The 9,258-nt window shown below is 52.0% G+C and overlaps 1 long non-coding RNA gene across 2 annotated transcripts; it reads right to left on the bottom strand.

Moving 5' to 3' along the window:
* Window positions 1–501: 501 nt before the first annotated feature.
* Window positions 502–6,447, bottom strand: LOC142922498 (uncharacterized). Of its 2 annotated transcripts, XR_012940098.1 has the most exons (5): window positions 5,952–6,447; window positions 4,572–4,695; window positions 3,941–4,036; window positions 3,034–3,104; window positions 502–2,600 (listed from the first exon to the last, which is right to left on the bottom strand). It is a non-coding gene; the product is annotated as an uncharacterized LOC142922498 (long non-coding RNA). The 2 variants fall into 2 exon arrangements; XR_012940097.1 differs by lacking the exons at window positions 4,572–4,695; window positions 5,952–6,447 and having other exon boundaries at window positions 3,941–4,563.
* Between the last annotated feature and the right edge of the window lie 2,811 nt (window positions 6,448–9,258).

Raw genomic sequence — 9,258 nt, 5'->3', positions numbered from 1 at the left:
ACAGTTCCATTTTTTTTACGTTAACAAATGTCTCGCCATATATTACACCGTATAGGTAACTAGATTGGGCGAGGGATGGTCTTTTTTGTTGAACAATCAATAAAGCTACGGTGTTGTACTGTGCCCGTATCCGTGTACGGTACTGTGCACTAAAGGAAGAAAAATGGAGCGGCTGAACCTCACTGCCTCCTTACCGGAGGCTGTAAACATCAAGTGACCTGAAAACTGCGATGGGACGTGAAAGACAACATGGAGAGACAAGAGGGCGCCACGTGTGTTCTTCCATGGCAGCAGCAGCATCATCGCAGGCAATGAGGTTCAAATGGGCACAGGAACTTTGAGGTGGACCCACGAGTGTTTGAGCCACAGCGGCGTGCAATCGGCGACCTCTATACGCTTGGCGCAATCCGCACCGTCATTTCACGGAGCCCTTGTCCGCTCGACGAGTGCGACGACGCCGTCCCACCGTCATTCGGCGCCTCGTGGTGACATCACAACAGCAAAGCGACAGGTGTTGTTTATTCATTTCTTGAGGCAATTCGAGGGCCCGGTTACATCGCGTTGTGATACACGCACACACCGTCAACATATACTACACCGGTTATAAAAAAAAAGCAGGGGATAGAAAGGTGGGGGAGCGGACCCGACCACAGGTATTGTTTAAAAGACGTCAAGCGGACCGGGGGTTTTAAATGCAAGTCCATGCGGACACCAACATCCGAACGATTGTACCAATAAATCCTGAACCTTCTAGAAGATTTCAGCTCCCGCTGGTTTGGATCAGGGTGATGTTGGGGCAAATTCCATTAATTGGGAAAGGTGGCAATCTTGTGGGAATGTCCTCGCCAGAGAAGAAACTTGTCGCTTCCATGCTTTATTTTCATCCGACGTCCCATTAGCGAGATCCAGAGCGTGACGGACTCATATGGAGTCGGCCTCCTGTAATTTTTCTGGTCTCATTCTCACCACAGGTGAAGGCAGAGCCACACATCAACGTGCCAATGGGGCCACGGTTGAAGTGGTGGGGCCACGGTTGAAGTGGCGGTGGCCACGGGTCATGTGGCCTCTATGTATTTTCCATGTTGAAGGCCGATTGCCCCAAACATTGCCCGTCATATGCAGTGTCACTGAATAACGTGTGAAACATACTGTAGCATATACAAAATTGTATTTTCTTCATACATTAAATACAATAAACACAATAAACATGAAATGCGTATAGGACATTTATAACTCTCTCAATGACCAAACTTGTATTTTATGAACACACTTATACGAGCAAAATATGACAAAAGTGTTCCAGATTTCAGTTTCAATTGAGACTGAAATCCGGAATCATTACCCCCTACTGACAGACTAATAATACCCGCTCGCAGGCCAAGTGCTGATTCACCTTGGGGCCTCGCCTGGTATAGAGGTCGTGGGTTAAATCCCGACGCCTGTATATCTGGAGTTTGCATGTTCTCCCCGTGACCGCGTGGATTTTTCTCTGGGTCCTTCGGTTTTTCCCTCCACATTTAGAAACATGCGTTTAAAAGTATTTGGCTGCTATATATTTCTGCGTGACAAGCCACTTTATAGCGCTTTCATTTGTGGCCCGGTCGTTCCTGAAAGAGAGCTATACAGCTGAGTGGGCCTTACCTGGTAAAATAAAAAGAGATTAGTTTTGTTAGTTTATTTTGTGCCACAGGGGGACAGCTACAGGGGGGGGGTGCCCATTAAAATGGTCGAGATGAGATGCAACTTAAGGCGCTTGTGACTTCCCAAAAATATTATTTATGGCAGGTTTTCACATCTAAACATCCCGGGTGGCATTTAAGCCAAGAGCTCCCACCCTAGGTGAGTAGCTACGAGAGCGGTGCTGTGCACGGCGACACGCCACTTTCTCCATCTGCCTGACTTGGTATTTTCTTTTTTGTTACTTAAATAAATGTTAATGTTTCGTTTTGTGTACGCGTGTATGTACACCGTTTGGGGAGCGGTGGTGCAGCAGTTAGCGCACTACGAACTCAGCCATCTGAGTACGTGGTGTGGGGTGTGTATAACATCGCAAAACTGGGGAGGACAAAGGCAGCCAGACGTGGGGCTGGCCACACAACCACTTCTGTGCCATGCCGGCCATCATAGGTGCTACCCGTTAACAGCACTTGCCCCAGCAATCTGTTAACGGCGATACGGAGTACCTTTGTCTTTTTGTGCAATTGTGTGCTTCTGTGTGCGACGCATGCGACGATGTGCATGTTTGTGTTTGATAAATGTACATCCGCAATGTGTGTGTGACGCGTATGATGCGCGTGTGTGACGACGGTTGGAACAGAGATTCACGCACTGCCCTATCCACGCGGCGACCTCTCCTCAACGTCTCGAGCCTCGGCGGAGAGCGCCGCGAGGTTCGACTCCAACTCCGGCTTTCCAGGGACAAACCCCCCCCCCAATGCCCCTCCCCCCAGGCCCATGGGGGGGGGGGGGGGAAGTCGCTCCCCTCCCTCACTCCACGCTCAGGAACTTCCTCTTCTTCGCCGTGTTCATGTACGGTCGCCAAGGCCACTCCACCTCGGCGGTGGCCGCGTTGTCCAGCGTGCCCAGTTTAATCTCATAGACTGCGCGACACACAAAAGCAAAGATCCCCCCCATGCAGCCTTTAACAGACGGCGTGGGAAAAGCGCTGTTCGTGTGTTAGCATGTAGGAAAGCCAGCACGGCACACCAAGGGGTGGGTGTGGGTGGCCAGCATTACATCCGATCATCTTTGAATTTACACATCGCATCCGGGGTGGGGAAATGCGAGTCGGGTCACGGTACAGCGAATGCGACCAGAGCAGCGACCCCACCGACTCAAGTTCCGATCCGCTCTACAAGTCACCCGCGGGCCACCTAGCCCGAGGCTAGACTCTTACATTCAGCCCATCATCCTCTCAGGGGTCGATAAAATTTACAACCACTTCGTAGGGAAGTCCACAAGGAATGTGGAATTTCCACCGCCTCTGCAGGGGTGTAAAGTGGAGACGAGTAACAATGTGTCAGGCAGACTTACGCTCCATCTCGAATCACGGTCCCACCTCCTTCAACTCGATGTCCTTGCCGTCGCGCTTGTAGACGTTGTGCCTGTTGGTAGGGGGGAAGGGGGGCACAGAAGTCACGGGAGGGGTCGCGGCAAGTCACACGGACGGCGCTGGACTCTCATTACGTGTCCTCGCAGACGTTTGCCAGTTAGAGGCCAGCGGCCACCCTGTTTAAAACTGCGGATGCATTAGCAAATGAACAACATTACGCGCCTTGAGCTTCAGAGATGGCGTTAAATAAAAACTCTGTGCTGTTGCTCGAAAACTAAAGTAAAACGAAACTATTTTTATTTTACCACTGAGCTATGTAGCTCTTTTTCACATAAAAATGTATAGCAGCAAAATACTCGAAATTCAAGTTTCTAAATGTGTAGGGAAAAACCCGGAGGACCCGGAGAAAAATCAAAGTGACCAGGAGGAGAACATGCAAACTCCGAATATACAGGCGGACACACAGCACCTGGCCCAAAAGTCTGCTCACTCTTTCCCATTCCGAGACATCTGCAAGTTGCCGGGTGGTAGGTGTCACGTTCACCGCTGAATCTCGGTACGCGCGAGCGGCTCGGCGTTAATTTTATTTATAGAGGCGTAGCGCTGCTGTTTTTAAAAGGCGTTGCCCTCACCGCAGAGAACCGTAGTGACACGACCGGCACTCTATGGAACAAAACTGTGCCACACGCCCTCCCGCATAGTCTTATGGGAGCAAAAGGTATGTCTTCAGGTCAGAAGACGTACTTGAGTTTTTCTTACGGTTCCGTTTCGACGACGTATATGTACATCATGGAAATGAGAAAGGGTTATAGTCTATACGAGGGATCTTTGTGCTTTGGGGATGGGGGAGGAAGATGTGGGTGAGACTGGCACGGTGCCCGCACGCACCCTCTTTCCGAGTCGCGACGTGAAGTTGTGCATCACGAGGTGTTGGAATGCCTCGGACATCATGTCCATGTCCGGATGTCGTGCCGCATCACCACGCTCGAGAGTGTCAAGTACACCGTGGCATCGTACCACGTGTCACATGAACAGCATGCCGGAAAGTTAGACACACCACAGGTGTCACACAGACTGTACTGGAGAGTTAAACAGACTGCCCTTCCATCTGCGGCATCATACCACATCACACCACATACACAGTTAAAACACCACAATTCCATATCTGCAGCGTCATACTACACACCGCACATCGTACGCACAGCTAAATACACCTCCATCCCCGTCTGTTGCACCGCATCACACACGTCACACCATGCATCACACCGGGGAGCGGGAGCGGAGTGGCTATCTCATTACACTACAAATCCGGTGACCTGACTTCGATTTCCGGTGTGTCCAAGCATCGACAGTGGGGAGACAAAAGGGGCCAGATGCGGTAATGACCACACCACCCACCCCGCCGTGTGCCCTGCCGGCCTTCGTAGGTCGCTCGACAAACAGCATTTGCCCTGACAGCCTGTTAAAGGCTACACGGAGGAGCTTTGTCGACTGCGGTGCGTGCGCGTGCCTGGCATACCGCGGTGCTCATGCAGGACGATGAAGTCGTTGACGGCGTTGGCGCAGCACGCCCACACCAGCGCCTGCAGCTTGTGGCCTCCGTGGTTCATCGGCTGAGCGTTCGGCAGGATCAGCTTCTTCTCCTGCGGTGGTGGTGGGATGGTGGTGGTGGTGTGGTAACATGACAGCAAGCGGTCACACGCCGAGTCCGCTCTTCCCACCGGCGTCCTTCCCGGCCACGCTGCGTTCGCCCCCCCACTTCCCCGCCCCCCCACTGTATCCGACTCGGGTTGTGTTGTTTGTTTTTTCCATTGCGGAAGCCGAGCCGAGCCGTGCCGGTATACAGGGTCGCCAAACCCCGTGTTGGCACAACTGGGATGCACCATTGGAAAAACTTTACTATTTTTATTTTACCAGGTAAGGCCCACTGAGCTATGCAGCTCTTTTCCAGAAGCGACCTGGCCACAAATCATAGCTCAACTAAGTGGCTTATCGCCATGTGGAAATTTATAGCAGCCAAATACTCTTAAACGGACGTTGATTCTAAATGCGGAGGGAAAAACCGGAGGACCTGGAGAGAAATCCACGCGACTCCTCGGAAAGAGGCACGCAACTCCAAATATACAGCAGGCATCAGGGTCAGGATTGAACCTGCGACCTCCTGTATACCAGGTGAGGGAGTTAACATCTCGCCACAGTGGCGCCCCCAATGGTACATCTTTCCGTGACCACCGACCGTGCGTAGTGCTACAGTAGATACATTTTCGATGAATGGAAGGGATCGGTCATCGCGAAAAGGCGGACTGAATCGCGAGGAATGAAGTTGACAAAAGCTGCATGCACCAAACCAAAGTGTCCAACGCTCCACCACTTACGACCCCCCCCCCCCCCACACAGCCTCCACCTTTCATCAACAACCAGATTTCTTCTGGTTAACTCAACGGATGCGAGTTGTCTCACACTGCACAAGCCCGATGATTGGTCGACACGACTCGTGTGAGGTGCAAGGAACTGATTCTAAAGCCGATAGAGAACACGTGTGTGTGTGCGGTAATTTAGCAGTTAGCATGCTGCCCCACAAACCTAGTGACCCGAGGTTTATTTCCGTTCATGGCCAACACCAGTGGCGATTATCTGAACTGGTCCTGGGCCTCCCCTAGATCAACTCAGCCTCAAACGAGTACCTAGTGCGGTGTTTAAACATCATTACCAGAGAGATAAAGGTGGCCAGTTGTGGTGCTAGCCACCTACACCCACGCAAACAGCACCTGTCCCAAAAACCTGTTAAGGCTATATGGGGGACCTCTGTCTTTGCGCGCTTGTACACATGCAATACACGAGGACCCACATTCCTCGTGTGACCCCAAACCCTGTAGCCCCTGTGACCCCGTGCCCGCACCTTGATGAACTGCTTGAGGAGGGAGCTGGGGTCGCGTGAGGTCGTCGCCATGATGTGTGGGTCCTTCACGCCGGCTCAGCGGTACTCGTCATCCATGTGGCTGCTCACTCCTACTGACACGGGGGGGGGGGGTGGATAGAAAGAGGTGGTAGATGGGGCAGGGGGGACGGAGAGGGTAGGTTATCATTTGCCATACTTCACCGTGCAGGTGAGTGAAGGTGTGTGTGTGGGTGGATGGATGGAAGGAGCGACCAGGAATGGTTGAGAATATCACTCTGCAGTGATCGCGTTGATTTTGTGTAGCGAGCTGAGCAATAATGAGACCTGGATGAGTCCCAATTGCAAGAGTGGGTGGGTGATATGGCAGGTGAGTGGGTAAATTGAGTAAAATGATGAGTGAGTGAATGAGTGCGTCAGTGCATGTTAAACCTCTTTGTTACAGCACGTAGCCAACCGTGGTAATCGGAAGTGTGACAAACTAACCACAAAAAGTAGTTCTCAAGAAATGAGTTTGTCAATCTAGACGATGATTTAAAAGTGCAAAGCTCCAGTGGCTTCCTAATATTGTAAGGAAGACCGCTCCAGAAGGAAGACTGCTCCAGAAGCACACGTTATGTGGTGACCACGGCCTTCATTTGACATTCCACAAAAATTTACGCCAGCCATCACACACACACGGCCGACTCTTTTTCCACGTTCACGCCACGGGATTTTTCAAAGTCCACTTGGGAAGCAATCGCCGTGCAGTATTTACGGTCAACGCAACTGCGGCATTAAACCCATTAAACCGGTGGGGGGGGGGGGGGGGGGGGGGGGGTTGAGGGCCCGCCGTTCTCGAACCGCGAACCTCCGCGGCAAAACACGGTGCCACCGCTTGGCAGGAAGGACCGACGGCGAGCCGGGGATGCGCGCCGACTCGGCGTGTCTAGCGGGCGGAGACGCGCGACGCTTATCCCTCTGCCTCGGGAGTCTCGCGGGAAGGAAGAGAGAGAGAGATGCGAGGAGACGTGATGGTGAGGGATGTGAGATCACCCTCCCCTCCCTGGTCGAACTCCACGGCCTTCTGGAGTTCAAGCGCCTCCCACCGCAGGTCCGTAGGCAGCACCAGGTTTTCTTCGGTGACGACGTCAGGGGGACAGGGGGCAGTGGGTGGGGGGCGGGCAGGGGAGAATTAACAAGGAAGAAAAATCATGCGCACGCATGGATTCATTCGGAAACGCTTTCCAACGCGCGGTTGTCTTCTCGTCTGTATTGTCAGACCGTCTTGTCCCATCTTAGTCCGTCTTGCGTGTCTCATTGTCTCTAGATCCGTCTCTAGTCTGTCTTGCGTGTCTCAACGTCTCTAGTCTGTCTCGCTGTCTCTCGTCTGTCTTGTCGTCGCGAGCCCATCTCTAGATCCGTCTCGCCGCCCGTTACCATCGAGCGCCCTCTTGAGCCGCGCCTTCTCCTCTACGAGGACCTTCTTGGCCTCCTGCGCCTTGCGGTAGAGGTACTCGCCGTGCAGTTGCGCCTCCTCAGCTGCACCACCAAACAAAGACAAAGATCCCCCATGTAGCCTTCGACAGGACTGTCGGGTGCAAGTGCTGTTAACGAGCAGCACCTTTGATACACGAAGGGGGGTAGGTGGCCAGCACCACATCCGGCCGCCTTAATTTCCCCAGTGGCGATGTTTACACAACGCACCAGGTACTCATTTGAGGCTGAGTTGACCAAGGGGAGGCCCAGGAACGGAATCGTCACCAGTGTTGGCCGTGAGCGGGAATTGAACTCGGGTCGCTGGGTTAGTAGTGCAGCGTAGTGCTAATCGCGAGACGACCATAAACAACAACCGCCATTCGCCACGAAGTGGTGGAGATGTCACCACGGCGCTCGTGCCAGGCTACGTGCAGGTTAAGGCCACATGAAGCGTCGAACGCCCGCTGGCAGCAGGAGGTCACAGACAGACAGACCCAGGTTGCCATTGGTTGCTTGACTGAGATGACTGGCCGATGCACCACCTGTGCCCCCTACTGTGCTACACTACCGCTCCAACCTACACAAACTCTCTTGGGCTATACTCTTTGGTTCTTTCGGTAAAGTCACATAGGCATAAAATATAAAATAAATTAAATCACGACGTTTCGGGCACAACACAAGCGTCCATCATCAGGTGGGACAAACCACAGCAAGAAACAATTGCCGACGTGGGCAAAAGAGCTGCTGTAAACAAGAGACTATATAGGTAAGAGAAGGGGGGAGGATCAGGGAGGAGAGATAGAGAGGGGGGGTATGAGGAGGGGAGTGCTGAAGAGAGCGGGGCTGGGAGTGGGAAGCTTAAGAAATTAGAGATGCGGAAAGTTAAGGCAACACCATAAAGCAGTTAAGGTTTTACCTGGTTAATAACATTCTTCCAATGATTACTCAATTTGTATCCATCTTCTCGGTTGAAGTTATGTCTGTGTTTATATATCTGGATGGCTTGATGAACAAACCTTTGATAGTAGCCCGAAGGTTTGCAGAGCGGCACCACGATACTCCTAGCGACGTCGTTGATTAATGTCTGTAATTAATATCGATGGTGAATCTCTGTAATTAATATCGATGATTCGATTCCACGAGAACAGATTCCACAAGAATCGATTCCACAACTATTTTAGTAAAGCGAAGTACGCGATTCGATTCAAACGTGTTCGTTCCGGTCTCATCAGAATCGGTATTGATTCTGTGCTGGAGGAATCCAATGAGCTATAAAGCTCTTTGATCAAAGATGTGCCAGTAGGGGGCACGGGGTCATAACGTCACAACAAACAATACAAAAACGATAGGAGTGCAAAGGGAATGGTAGCAAACCACTAAAAATAGATGAAATAAACCATATAAGTTCATACTCTTTGGTTCTTTCGGTAAGAAGTCTCGCTCTCCGTTCCACCCACTACAACTGGCGTCAGAAGTAGCCAAATAGTAAGATGAATCGCTATAATGGAGACGCGAAGAAAAACTCGTACCAGGGCTCCAGTGGAAGAGGAGGACGACTCAACACCACTGGGGTTGGCAGCCCCGGAAGGGGGAGGAGAAGCGACGCCGGCCGAGCTGCTCACTGCCCGGCCGCCCGGCGGCTCACCACCGTCGGAGAGGGCGCTTCAGGTGGCTCACTCCCGCCTCGCCCAACTCCTGCACGCGGCGGCATCCATCCTCGACGAAATACATCGCGGGTTATAACCACAACAAATATAATCACAATCACTGCGACCATAATCGCCGTAACCACAAATATAATCATAACCACCAGCTACATAACCACAAGTATAAACACTACTGCCACAAATAT

Source organism: Petromyzon marinus, unplaced genomic scaffold (genome assembly GCF_048934315.1).
Source record: "Petromyzon marinus isolate PM22_M1 ecotype Great Lakes invasive population unplaced genomic scaffold, UKy_Petmar_22M1.pri1.0 PM_Scaffold_1, whole genome shotgun sequence".
Classification (NCBI taxonomy): Eukaryota; Metazoa; Chordata; class Hyperoartia; order Petromyzontiformes; family Petromyzontidae; genus Petromyzon; species Petromyzon marinus.
Note: the sequence above shows the minus strand (reverse complement) of the source record. Positions and strands in the feature narration are given on the sequence as shown.